At 43.7% G+C, this 14,300-nt stretch overlaps 1 long non-coding RNA gene across 1 annotated transcript; it reads left to right on the top strand.

Annotated features, from left to right (window-relative positions):
• Positions 1-1,335: 1,335 nt before the first annotated feature.
• LOC134355909 (uncharacterized) lies at positions 1,336-10,142 on the top strand. The gene is made up of 3 exons (XR_010020214.1): positions 1,336-1,377; positions 7,848-7,934; positions 9,889-10,142. It is a non-coding gene; the product is annotated as an uncharacterized LOC134355909 (long non-coding RNA).
• Positions 10,143-14,300: the final 4,158 nt, after the last annotated feature.

The following is a 14,300-nucleotide window of genomic DNA, read 5'->3' as shown; positions in this document are numbered from 1 at the left end:
GTGCTCAGTTCTGGTTGCCTCACTACAGGAAGGATGTGGAAACCATAGGAAGGGTGCAGAGGAGATTTACAAGGATGTTGCCTGGATTGGGGACCATGCCTTATGAGAATAGGTTGCGTGAACTTGACCTTTTCTCCTTGAAGCGAAGGAGGATGAGAGGTGACCTGATAGAGGTGTATAAGATGATGAGAGGTATTGACTAGAGGCTTTTTCCCAGGGCTGAAATGGCAAGCGCGAGAGGGCACAGTTTTAAGGTGCTTGGAAGTAGGTACAGAGGAGATGTCGGGGTGAGTTTTTTACGCAGAGAGTGATGAGTGCATGGAATGGGCTGCTGGCGACAGTGGTGGAGCTGGATACAATAGGGTCTTTTAAGAGACTCCTGGACAGGTACATGGAACTCAGAAAAATAGAGGGCAGTGGGGAACTCTAGGTAATTTCTAAGGTAAGGACATGTTCAGAACAGCTTTGTGGGCCGAAGGGCTTGTATTGTGCTGTAGGTTTTCTATGTTTTTTCCTTTGTATAAGTTTATAACAGACATGGATAGAGTGGACATCCAGTGCAATTTTTAGGGTGGCATTGACAAATACCAGTGGGCATCTGTTTAAGGCAGGGGTTCCCACTCTTTTTTATGCCATGGATCCCTACAATTAACTAAGGGCCCTCTGGGCCCCAGGTTGGGAACCCTGGGTTTAAGATGAGTGGAGGACCGTTGAGGGGAGATGTCTGGAATGGACCTCTGAGGTTGATGGTCAAGGCAGATGCATCAGGGATATTGAAGTGACTCTTAAATGGATGAAAGAAAATGGAGGGTCATGGGCTGTATGCTGTAGGAGGGAAGGGTTTTTTGATCGAGGAATAGGTTAAAAGGCTGGCGCAACATCATAGGCTGAAGGGGTGGTTCTGTGCTGTATTGTTTTATGTTCTATGTTTACTGGCACCTGTTATGTTTCATAACTCCAAAACATAAAACTAACAGAAAGAAAAACACAGAGCCAGAGAATAACATGTCTACTCTTTGTTTTACTTTTAATGGGACGTACACATATGACAGGGTGACGTAATGAATTATGCCATTCACATGCCTTTACATATGAGCTGTAATGAATTATGTAAACAAGCTTCAAACAATATATTTACAATATTACTCAAATATTACTGAAATATTAAATACACAGCATCAGCCATGATAAAACCAAATACCTTCATGATAATTTTATCACTAGGAAGCCATTTGCTACTCCTACGGATGTAATGGGTTTTACCTGATCAAGAGTACAATAGAAAGCCAAAGGTCACTGCTGCTCATTCGCAGAATGTCAGTTCCTGCACTGATATAAGAAGCAGAGCTGAAGAACAAATGGAACATTCAGACTGAGGTAGGTAGATGCGGAAATTCAGTGGGGTATTAATGTTGATGTTCACTATGAATGTATTTTGTACAGATATCTGAGACCGGAGCCAAGGAGCATCAGGTCCACAGTTTTCCCTTTGTGTTCTTGGTTCTTCTGATGCACACATGCACAGCTACCTGAATCAATGGACTTCAATGCATGAAAGCATGCTATGTTTCCTTAGATAGTGCATTGTCTTTAGATAGCATAGTCAATTCATGCAGAACCAGCTCTCCCCCCACACCACAATTTGGAAATTTCTTGGGCAAATCCCTTTGAAGTGAACCCTTTGTTAACCTTAGAAGGGATCTCCCTAAGCGATTCTAAGCTACTGGAATCTGACACTGTGTAGATCAACTTTAAATAGGAAACACGCCCTTTTTGATGTTGTCCTTCAGAATACCACCACCCACAGATAAGTCCGTGACCCTAACCTAATCATAATATCATCCCAGCACTGGCAATTTGCAATACCCAAACACCAACTTGTTGTCCTTAGACAGGAATCATGGAAGACTTCTTCCATTCCAGCTTACTGCATTGTGAGATAGACCATTGAACAAGAACATTACAGCACAGAAAAGGCCTTTTGGCCTGCAATGTTATGTTGTTGTTTTATACTACTCCAAGATCAATATGGAGGAGAAGGAGAAGATGGCGGCGTGACGTAGCACACGCGGCCTCTTCGGTGAATGATATCTGTAATCTGTCAAGTAGGGGACCGTGCACAATTCTGATTTGATGGAGACAGATGTGAGAGCACGGAGGAACATCTGGAGTAACTTCTGAAATGCCCACTTCGCTGCCGCTGCTACTGTGTGGTCCAGAATCTTCGGAGCAGAAGGCCCCGAATCCTCGGCTTTGCTAGTTTCGGCGGCCGGGACGAGGTCGAAGGTGCTCGGCAGAGGATGGCTCTCGGGAGGCTGTATCAGAGGGGCTGGTTGGAGGCTTGAAGTTTTCGGATGGACGGACTCAGTGTCGGCTGTGGTCGGCTGCTTCCAAGGCATCGGCAAGTTGACGGTGCCTGGAGGTTTATGGTAGGGAGTTTCTCCCTTTTGCCGCCTGTTATCGGGGACGCGGGAGTCGATCAGGACTTGAGACTTTTCTTTACTGTGCCCATGATCTGTTCTTTAACAAACTATAGTATTGCTTTGCACTGCTGTAACAATATGTTATAATTATGTGGTTCTATCAGTGTTAGTCTTTGGTTTGTCCTGTTTTTCTGTGATATCACTCTGGAGGAATATTGTATCATTTCTTAATGCATATATGCATTTCTAAATGACAATAAACAAGGACTGAGTGTTCTCATAATCCCTCCTATATAGCTCTCCATTCTTCTTCATTGATATACCTATCTAAGAGTCACTTAAATATCCCAAATGTCTCTGTCTCCACCACCAACCCCAGCAGTGCATTCCATTCACCCACCACTCTGTAAAAAACCCACCTCTGACATTCCCCCTATACTTTACTCCAATCACCTTAAATATATGTCCTCTTGTATTAGCCAGTGCCACCCTAAGAAAAGAGGCACTAGCTATACACCCTCTCCATGCCTTTTATCATATTATATACCTCTATCAAGTCAGCTCTCATTCTCCTTTGCTCCAAAGAGAAAAGCCCTTGCTCATTCAACCTTCTCCATTAAGACGCTCTGTAATCCAGGCAGCATCCAGGTAAATCCTCTCTGCACCCTCTCCAAAGCTTCCACATCCTTCCTATGATGCAGAGACCAGAACTGAATGCAGGTGTTCAGTTGAAAGGAAGAACTCAAGTGACACAACCACAGACTCTGATGCGACGTCTGCGTGCCCTCGCCTGCGGGAGGCAGAATGGGTTTGGCAACCACACTCGAGGTTATGCATGTTGCAGCCAATTAGTGTTTCATTGTGATGGCATTTAACTCCCTTCTTCCCATTTCAGTCTTGGTGAGACTTGACTAAAAGCAGAGCAACGTCAAGGCTCCCGGCTTACTGTTGTCCTGGTTCCGGGGACGAAGACTACCGTTTACATGGTTGCTGTTAAGGAGCGGTACTCTGTTTATTTCATATTAAGCTACTACTGCCAAGCCACTGTGTCAGCATTAGCTTTAATTTGAAAGTTCTAGTTAACAGCCCTGTTGGCCTAGCTTTTACTGATTGTCCTTTATTTCTGCACAGTTCCGGTTAGGAGTCAGTGAACTATTTTATTTATTTATTTACTTTGAGAAACAGCATGAAATAAGCCCTTCCAGACCTTCAACCCGCATTGCCCAGCATCCCACTGATTTAACCCTAGCATAACCACAAGACAATGTGCAATGAGCAATCAACTTGTGGGTGGAAACTGGAGCACCCGTAGGAAACCGATTTTAGTTTATCCTCCACAAACCTTAGCTCGGACTGGGCTTGTCATTCTAAGAGTATCTGTTGCACTGGTGTAGTCACTTCTCCGAATGCAGCTTCAACTGACTGTAACTTCTCTCCTACCTGGCTAGTGAAGGCCAGGACCAAGGTTAGGTGTTCTCCTGCCCTGCTGGGTCCATTTCCTTCGGATGAGACTTGCTGACAGGAATGTGTGTTGTGGCCCAAGTGCTGGGAGAGAGGGAGAGAGGGAAAGAGAGAGCTGAAGTGATCAGCTACAGTAGTGTAACAGTTAATGCAACATTATTACATCTCGGGGCATCGGAGTTCGGAGTTCAATTTTGGTGTCCTCTGTAAGCCGGTTTGTGGCTGGATTGGCCAGCATGTCTCATGCAGTGTGACTGCTACTTTCAGAGCCGCAAGCCCAGTCCCAGCTAGATGAGCAGGCGTCAACACCCGCATCGACGGTAAGGCAACTTACCATAGACAGCCAGGTCTAGGTGGCAGCGATTACTGCCCTCACAGTCACAGTCCAGTGGCTTAATACCAACAGGCAGAATCAGGTGACAAGCATTATCACTCTTGCTGCCGCAAATCAGCAGCCCTTAGCCATGTCCGTTCCACTCCCTGCATTTCCCAGACTCTCCTCTTCAACAGCCTCAGCAACCTCAGCCTCTAACACCCCAACTCCCGTAACCACGAACCGAAAAGAACCAAGTATTCCTCACCAGCTAGATACTCCAGTAACCTCAGTGGCTGTAGAAATTTTATTACTCAGTGTGAACTGACCTTCCAGGCCCTGCTGGTGATGATCATAAACCAGCATACGTGGTGAATCTGTTAGACGGACCCCCACTCAACTTGTTCTGTGCTCTAGGGGATAAAGGCCAGTCATTTCGGCAATTTGTTGTCGTGATCAAGGGAGCTTTTGATCTTCCAGTATGGGGTCGTGAGTCTGTTCAACTACTCCTGGATTTGCACCAAGGTAGAGGGACAGTGAGGGACTACGCAGTAACGTTCCACATGCTTGCGGTGGAGCTTGGCTGGAGTGATAGATCCTTCATCATTGCCTTCCTCCTGGGACTGGGCACAAGTGTCTGACATGAGATCACAATGTGTGATGAGCAGGACAGCCTGGATGACTTGACTAATCTGGCCATTCGAATAGACAGCCGGGCAAATGAGTGACGCAGAGAAAGAATGCCCTCAGCTACCCATTCCATAGATCATAGTTTGTCTTCACCCTTTCTCGCAGTACCCGGTACGCAGTCTGCAGAAGAGCCTGTGCAGGTGAGACGCATACACCTCTCTCAGGAGGAACAAGATTGGCTCAGTTAAGTTTTTTCCTGCTTCTGTTGTGGTGAACCAGGCTTCTTGTCCCAAGCATCCGGTAAAAGAGGATACCCATTTGCAGGAAGGGGAGTTCTGATGGGTCAATTCTCCCTACAAGCATCTTCCCCAATTGTGTAATGCTCCCAGCTTCCTTGTCATGGGGGTTTCAGACCCAAGGGCTTGAGGAATTTATTGCCTCCAGGGCAGCCAGAAAGTTCATGAATCTCTCTCTAGCTCAAAAATGGAGAGTTCTTGCTCAACATTTGAGAGAAAATATCAACATCGAGTCCCTGAATGGCCAGCCACTGATTACTGCAAGATTCACCTTTCCATAGAACCCCTCCAACTTGTGCAAGAAGGCAACTATAGAGAGATTCATGATGTTTCCGGCTGCCCGAACCATCCACAGTCAAACAGGTGAGGCACTTCATAGGGTCTGCTATCCTTTCTTGTCACTTCATCAGAGTCCTCAGTTCCATTGTGGCCCCCATAAATTCACTCACCAAGAAAACATCTGCAAGATTCCTTTGGACAAACAAAACAGTCCAAGCATTCTCAGATGCTTTACACTTCCCCAGTGCTCCATCACCCAGACCCACTCCATCCTTTCATCATTGACACATCAGGCATTGGCATTAGAGCAGTACTCTCCTAGTACTCTTCACTGGATAACCGGCTGCACCCCTGTGCCTTTCTTTCCCATCGCTTGACTCCTGCTGCGTGTAACCATGACATCAGGAACTTGGAACTTCTGGCTGTCCATGAGGCCCTAGAAGCATAGCAACACTGTCTGGAGGGGACAGAGCATCCTCTTCCAGTTTTGGCAAATCACAAGAACCTCTGCTACATTCAGTGCGCCAAAGACTCAACTCCTGTCAAACCCGTCGGGCTTTCCTGATCATCAGTTTTAACTTCACCCTCACCTACCATCCTGGCAGCAAGAATACCAAGGCCAATGCTCTCTCCTGGCAGTTCAACGTGTTGGGAGACAAAGCCAACCCAGAGCCCATCTTTCCTTGCTGGTGTATTGCTGCTCCGGTGACTTGTGGAATAAAGGTGGAGGTGACAGAAACCTAACAGTTGGATGCAGGACCAGGTGGGATTCTCCTAACCAGCTGTTTGACCCTGCCATGGAGTGCCCCAAAGTGTTGGAATGGGCACACTCCTCCGGTCTGGTTGGACAGCCGGGAATTCAGTGGACCTTGGAATTTATCAAGAAACGATTTTGGTAGCCATCTATTTTCCATTGGTCCATGAGACTGCCATCCTAATGATTCAGGCATGTTCAGACTGCACAGCTTCCCTCAGGAGATAGTGTCTGATCATTCACATCCCATTTTGGGAAGGCCTTCTGTTGTCTTGTAGGAGCCACAGCCAACCTCTCATCTTTCCACCCCCAATCTAACAGCCAAATTGAGAGAGTGAATCAAGAGCTGGAAACAACCCTGTCTCTTCCAACCTGGAGCTCCCAACTGGTTTGGGCGAAGGTTGCCCAAATAACCTCCAGTTGTCATCCACCGGCATGTACCGCTTTAAATGCCAAAAGCAATTCCAGCCACCACTTTTCCCTGACCAAGCAATTGACATGGGAGGTACTGCTGTGAATGGTTGGTCTAATGCTCCAAGTGCATGTGGAGACAGGCCAGAACTTCTCTGAAACAACATGCCCGAGAGGCTGATCAGCGTCGTCTCTCAAGCCAGGGAGAAAGTCTGGCAGGCGTCTAAGACATTCCCTTGAAAGTTGAGAGCTGCAAGTTGGCCCCACACTATGTGGGAATGTTTGTAGTGGAAAAGGCTATCAATGAGTTCTCATATAGTTTGCATTTACCATCATCAATAGAGGTTCATCCAGTATTCCAGCTCAAGGCAGTGACCACCTCCTACTTCGTTCCAGTCACTCATCTCCCCCTCCTCTCACTTGGTGCATAGGTCCCTGGACTATACTGTGTAGTGCCTCCTGGCATCTCGCTGGGTGCAGGGAAGGGCCCATTGTCTCATGGATTGCAGTGGTATGGCCCTGAAGAATGCTCTCTGGTTCTGGCCCATGACATCCTGGACAAGTCCCTCATCCGCAACTTACGGCAGGCACAGGTCTCTGGCACCATGGGAGGGGGATGACTAGGGAGGGGGCCCTGTCACAATCAGAGAATCTGGGTGTCCTCGCAGGCGGGCTGCAGAACGGGTTGAGTAATCACACTCCTGCGAATGCACATGCCAGCCAATTAGCATTTCAGTGTGGTGGCATCTAACTCCCTTCCTCTTGTTTTACTCTTGTCAGGACTTTGACCAAAAGCAGTGCAAAGTCAATGCTTCCTGCTTACTGTTGTATTGTTCCAAGAAAGAAGACTACCATTTAGACCATTGCTGTTAAGGAGAGGCTTTTATTTAGTATTAAGCTACACCAGCTGAGCCGTTGTGTCGATATAAGCTTTGGTTTGAAAGTTCTAGTTAATGGTCTAGCATTTCTTGTTTTTTTTCCTTTTATTTCTGCACAGTTCCTATTAAAAGTCAGTGAAATGTTGTTTAGCTTCAGTGTGTCACTCTCCCTCGGTACTTGGGCCATAATGCACATTCTTGTCATTCAAATGTGTGATCTAGCAAGAGTTTTATAGAGCTCCAACATTACTTCACAGCTCTTAAAATCCATGGCAAATGAAAACATACCTAATGACGTGGAGCACACCGCCCTCTCAAAAGATCCCCGAATATTTTTTCTGCTTTCACAACTGCAACATAAGATGACATAATGATATTTATGACTGCAATATTTTTCCTCAGCTTGGAGTGCTGAAATTGTTGTGTGAAAGGAAGAGTGCAAGGCAACACGGACATTGGCGCAGATGGGCAACATCTTGAACACATTTGGTACGAGATATTTTTAAAGTATCATTCTATTTTGGTGTTTGTGCTCTGCGTGAAACACTTTATTCTGCACTCTGGTGATGTTTTACCTTGTGCTACCTCAATGCAGTCAATGCACTGTTGATTAACACGAATAGTACGTAAGACAAGCTTTCACTGTAGATCTGTACATATGACAATAATAAACTAGTTTATCTCTGTAATGTGAAGGCTTAACTTACTTGCCAGCCAAAAGCCACTTATGCAGATCATCTGGAAACCTGCTTAAGGATGTCTTTCCCATTGGCTAGCTTTCGCACCACGGCACCGGCCTCCAATTCCAGACCCACCTGGGGTATAAGAATAATGCGTGCAAGAGACTCTGCCTCTTTCACTAGGGGCTCTCTTCAGAATGAGGTCGCAGCCAGTGCCGAAAAACCATTGGGAAAGTGTGCTGCAGACAGGGGGGGCCCACACACACACACTTACACTTAGATAAGTACTTGTTTGTTGAATATCTAATTTCATTTTTGTGTAACTTGGGAAGATTTAATGACGTACTGGTTAAGTTAGCAGTGTTACTGAATGTTTAGTATCATAGATTTTGTAACTTAGGGTGGTTTGGCTGAGTATTGTTTGACTTAGATGCTTGGTTGAGTGTTTCACTGCTTGTAAATAAATAGTTAAAGTGCTTGATCACAATCAGTGTCTTCTGTCCCACTTACCGAATCTGCGAATCTACTTCTCCATAATAACTACCATCTCTGTCTCCCATTCCTTTCCCAGCCTTTTTATCCAACATTATCACTGTACATTTCTGTTCCTTTTTCCTCCTGTGTGTAAGTGTACTCTGGTACCTGTTTCACTATTCCACGAGATAAAAAAAATCCTCATCCCTTTTTGCTTAAAACTGTTTATTCTCATTTCCCTTTTAGATATATCCGTCCCAGATAAATCTAAAAGGGAAATGAGAATAAACGTTTTAAGCAAAAAGGGATGAGAATAAATCCCAGATAAATCTAATACAAAACTCAGGATTTTTTTTAACTCAAAGCCTGGAGGAGATTTTGCACCTTGATGAGTAGTTACATCAGGAATTACCTCAAGAGTACTTACCATTTATCATCTTAAACACTTCACGATTATTAAAATAGATCTTTCCAATATATGAATCTGTTTAAAAGGATTTAATGAAGTAGCCAGAACAGTTAAAAAGGTTATTAGAGTTCAGAGGGATAGTGTGGCTGAATGTGCAGAGAAGAGACATTTTCTGAAGGGCTTTAAACACACAGCATGATATAGGCCTCAGCTTGAGTCGTTCCCATTCCTCATGAATCACAGGCAAAGTTTTGACTAGGATAAGGTGACAGGGTTTTGCCAGGCTCCAGATATGGGCAACCTGCTGTTCACCATTGTCTCAGCTCTCCATCAACATCTCTGCCAGTACGACACTACCTCATGTCATGGAGTGAGTTGTGAACTTTACCCATCAGAGGCAAAATGAGGAGTTGAAACAGGTACCACCTTTATATTCCTATCAACTAATAGAGGGCTATTGTCCCAGTGTAGGGAGATGAGAGTAGGCAGTATAAATGGTTCAGAACAGATAGATGGGCCAAAGGGGCTGTTTCTGTGCTGTACTTTTCTGTGATTCTATGACTCTAATTCTGGTCTTCTCAATTTACACTTTCTCTACAATTTTCATTCAAATCCTTCCACAGTGTAAAACCATTCCCTATCAAACCAAAACCTTCCCTTCTATAAAAGCCCTCTCCTGTTGCCTGGTGAAGACGCCCTCTTAGTTCTTGCATCATCTTTATGAACGTTCTAGCATTTCCTCTGTAATAACATACTGATCTGAGTCATGAGCATAAATCGAGTCTGGTTCAACCAATGGATTATCTGATTGAGATGTGGCTTTGGCAATATTTTATTTGTCCTGCTGAGAATAACAATTCTTTCTGTGGTCTTTCTTCAGCTGGTGCAGATTCCGAATCTTCCCTTTGGGAAGTAATTGGGATTGAACTGGACCCAGAAGATCTGTCGACTTATTGCTTTGAACCTGAATGGAGAACATGCAACCAAAAGTACACAATTCCTTTTACAGCAGAAACCAGAAAGTTGCGATATGCAAATAAAGATCGAATTTCTACCATGGGAAATATTGCCAGGATTTCTAGAATGCCAGCTAGACGTTTGAGGAGAATGATGTCTTTTAAACAATGTACAACAGCTACCAGAAGACCAAGAATAAAAGTAGTAAAACTCTCTTCTATGTTTACCACCAGAAATAAAGATTTGCATTTATCTAGCACTTTTAATATGCATAAACACCCCAAGGTGTTTCACGGGTATTTTATCAGAAAGAAATTGTGCACTGCTGCTAAAAAGCTTAGGGAAAATGTAATGAAAAACTATGAGTCAAGCATCACTGGAAATATTTCAGCAATTGTTACAAAGAACCCTGGAGCACCAACTATTAGAAACCCCCGTAAGAACCCAAGGCTGGCAAGGACTAGAAACTCTCTGGTGACTCCCACTGGAAGTCATTGGATTGCTGCCATCAAGAATACTGATGGTTCTTTGGTAGCTGTACCTAGGTTAAACATCACCAAGAAACGTTCAGCAACTGTCAATGAGAACCCTGGGAGAATTATCCCTGTAAACCCAGTGGTAAATGCCACTCAAATGTCAGGAGCAACCAATCAAAATCCTTTGATGATAGCTACTGGAAATCCAAGGATGACTACTGGGAGCAATTTGAAGATGGCCTCTGGAAATCCACGGGTGACAACTGGGAATGACTGTTTGTCAGTTGCCATTAAAAATTATAATATCCTCATTAAAAATGATACAAACCAAAGCCCAAGAAACATCAAAAACAGGTACACTGTCACCATTCAACACTCCAACAAGACTGCTGTCCAAAAACCCAGCAGAAGTAACAGTGGAAGCATCAGTGGCGTTCCTAATCAACCATCCAAAATTATCACCACGCAGTCCCCCCGTGGGAAGGTCACTAAAAAAATGAATGGGATCCTTAATCAAAAATTGAGCAGAATTGACATTAAAAATCACAGCAGGATCATAATTCAAAACCCTAGAAGAAGCCCTATTCAAAAGTTCAGCAGAAGCACCAGTGAAGAAATTAATACTATCACTATTGTAAATCCCAATAAAAGCCTCAGTCGAAAAGCCAAATTAAATGCCATTAGGGATGGTGACAGAATAGCCACTCAAAATCCTGCCACAACCAGTGTCAGAAATGTCAGCATTATTAATGTTAAGAAACTTACTTAGACCTTCAGTTAGAAGACAGAAGCAAAACTCAGCATTTTATATTTGACATTTGCATGAGATTAAATAATTAAGCAGAATTGTTATTCAGGTCATTATTAAATTCCCTCTTCTGGCACTAATAATGAGCAATGGAAGTTTGTGCATAGACTTTATTGAATGAAGCAGCTTAGGGGGAGAAATGCAGCAAATAATTGCCTCTTTAAGAGAATGAAATGTAATTTACACATGGGTCAAAATTTGGAATGAGATTTCACAAGGATCTGTTTCCTTCTCATCATGGCCTCTATTTTTCTTCTGTTTCTCCCAGGAAGGAAGACGTTTCATTTATGTAGCATCTCAGAATATCCCTTAAACCGTTGATTGTTTTCTATACACAACAAGCTCCCAGAATTCAGGAAGGAGTTAAGTGACCAAGTACCAAGCAGCCTTGCTTTTAACTGTGGAAGAAGAATTAAAACTATTCCAAATTCAGCAGCAAGAGCTCCATGAGATTTGACACTCGAGCCTGATTAGTATGTTACACTAACGGCCATATTTAATATGGCTGTACTAAACATAGCTATCGAATATTGAAAGGCCTAGGTAAGGTGGACATAGAGAGGAGTGAGGGAGTCTGGAACCAGAAGGCAGAGTATCAGAATACAAGGATGTTCCTTTAGAACAGAAAAAAGGAGGATTTCTTTAGCTAGAGGGTGGCAAATCTGTGGAATTCATTGTCGTGGATGACTGTGGAGGCCAAGTCATCGGCGTATATTTAAAGCAGAGGTTGATAGGTTCTTGATTAGTAAGGGTATCAAAGGTCACAGGTAGAAGGCAGGAGAATTGGGTTGAGAGGGATCATTAATCAGCCATGATAGAATGGCGAAGACTCGATAGGCTGAGTGGCCTAACTTTGCTCCGATACTTTATTGTCTGATGGTCGTAGAGTCATACCTGATTAGTAGGCAGGAGTGGAATGTTAGGAAGCAGAAGATGAGTGGTTGAAATGGCCAGAGAAACAGGATTGCTTCCCATTCCTTGAAATATAAGAATCAACCTGGATCTTCTTCAATGTCACAAATCAACCTCTGCCAGCTACCAGCTTCCATCCATACACCCTCCACATCAAGGCACACCATGAGTGCACACATAGTGTTCTTCAGCAGTGGAACTTCCATGGTCTACTCTGTGGCATGTGTCCTGGTTCAGAGTGAATTCTCAGTGGAAAGTGCTTCCAACAGAAGCAACGGATATTGTCATTTGTTGAAGGAAGGCCTTTGACACTCAGGTGTTGGGATGGAAGACTATGATCCAGTCCCTTGATGGATCATGAGATATATAATAGGAGAGGCTGAGAACCATTCAGCCCTTCCTGCCTGTTCCACCATCCAATGAATTCAAAACTGATCTTTCATCACTTCGTCACAGAACCACAGATGGAACTTTACAATGCTTATCTGAATTGCGGCAGGTACAATCGTTTCCTCCCGTGTGTTGCTAATCTTTGCTCGGCAGGAAGAACTGCGCCTTAAGGGAATGTGTGTGGAGATGGACAAAGTGGACAAAATTAGTCAGGAACCATCTGGAGCAACCTCATTGGACAAGCAGAAAGGAAGTTCAAGAAAAGATTAGCGTTATTTGTCATATGTGCATCAAAACATACAGTGATATGTGGTTTGCAACAAGTCAAATCAGCGAGGAGGATGCTGACAGCCAATATTGGATGCCTACAATTTACGACCTCTAACTGTAGGTCTTTGGAATGTGAGTGGAAATCGGAGAACTCAGAGGAAACCCACCTAGTCACAGGGAGAAAATATAAATTCCCTATAGACGGCAGCAGGAAATAAAACCCAATTGGTGATCATTGGTGCTGTAAGGCAATACACTAACCACAATGTTACTGTGCTACCCAGCAACCTAACTATGATAGCCTGTTACACTGCTGTGCTGCCCAGAGCCAGGGACCAGTTGTTTCCTGATGTTTCTGCTGATGGTGCCCTGCAAGATCCCAGCAATTCTCCATCCCAACCCAATGATTACATGAAAACAAAGTAAAGGCTGTTTCCACTCTATCACTTTTATTGAGAAATAAAATTCAGTGCTCCATCTTTACTTATAGCAAGTTTTTTTAACATTATACTAATTGCTGAATATAGTGAAAACAGACATTAATTGAAACAGCCATTCATTCATTTGCTTGTTGCTAATGAATGATTCAAGTTAGCTGTGAATGCCCAGAACCCTCTACTTGTAATTAACATAGATAGATTTTATAAGTGCACAGAATAGCATTTTAATATTATTTATGCCATCAAAAATTTATATGTAACACTCAAACACAATTACCACCTAACAGCATGGCAAATGCATGGATAAACTGTAAAAAGGTGTTTGCAGTGATTTTATACTGTCATGTTCATCCTGAGAAGTTACTGGCCATTATGTCAAAGACATTGGAGTCCATGATGGTGAATGGGGAGCCCAGTGTTTACTGGTCCTTGATCTTCTCCAGTACTGCACCTACACAGTCTCAAGGTTTGCTTGCATTTCATATTGCTCCAGGATTCAAAGCCAGTGGGAAGTCTCCTCTTGTATCAAGGGCTGGTAACGCCTTTGTGTGCTTGTACTGCAATCACCTGATTGATTCTCCACATGGAAAAGTTTGTGTATGGCTATACACTACCTCAACAAGTCCGAGATTAGCCGCACTAAAAGTTCAGATAAATTTATTAAAAAATATGTAAATATCCCAGATACGACCTTGAGATTCATTTTTTGTAGGCATTCAAAGTAGAGTAAAGAAATACAACAGAATCGACGAAAATCTACAAAGACTGACAAACATCCAATATGCAAAAGAAGACAAAATGAACAAATAAAAATAATAAATAAATTCCGGGAAAATGAGTTGTAGAGACATTGAAAGTGAGTCTAAAAACGTAAACACGAGGAATTCTGCAGATGCTGGAAATTCAAGCAACACACATCAAAGTTGCTGGTGAACGCAGCAGGCCAGGCAGCATCTCTAGGAAGAGGTACAGTCAACGTTTCGGGCCGAGACCCTTCATCAGGTCCGAAACGTCGACTGTTCCTCTTCCTAGGGATGCT

Source organism: Mobula hypostoma, chromosome 13, assembly GCF_963921235.1.
Source record: "Mobula hypostoma chromosome 13, sMobHyp1.1, whole genome shotgun sequence".
NCBI lineage: Eukaryota > Metazoa > Chordata > Chondrichthyes > Myliobatiformes > Myliobatidae > Mobula > Mobula hypostoma.
This window is presented reverse-complemented; position numbering and strand designations above follow the sequence as displayed.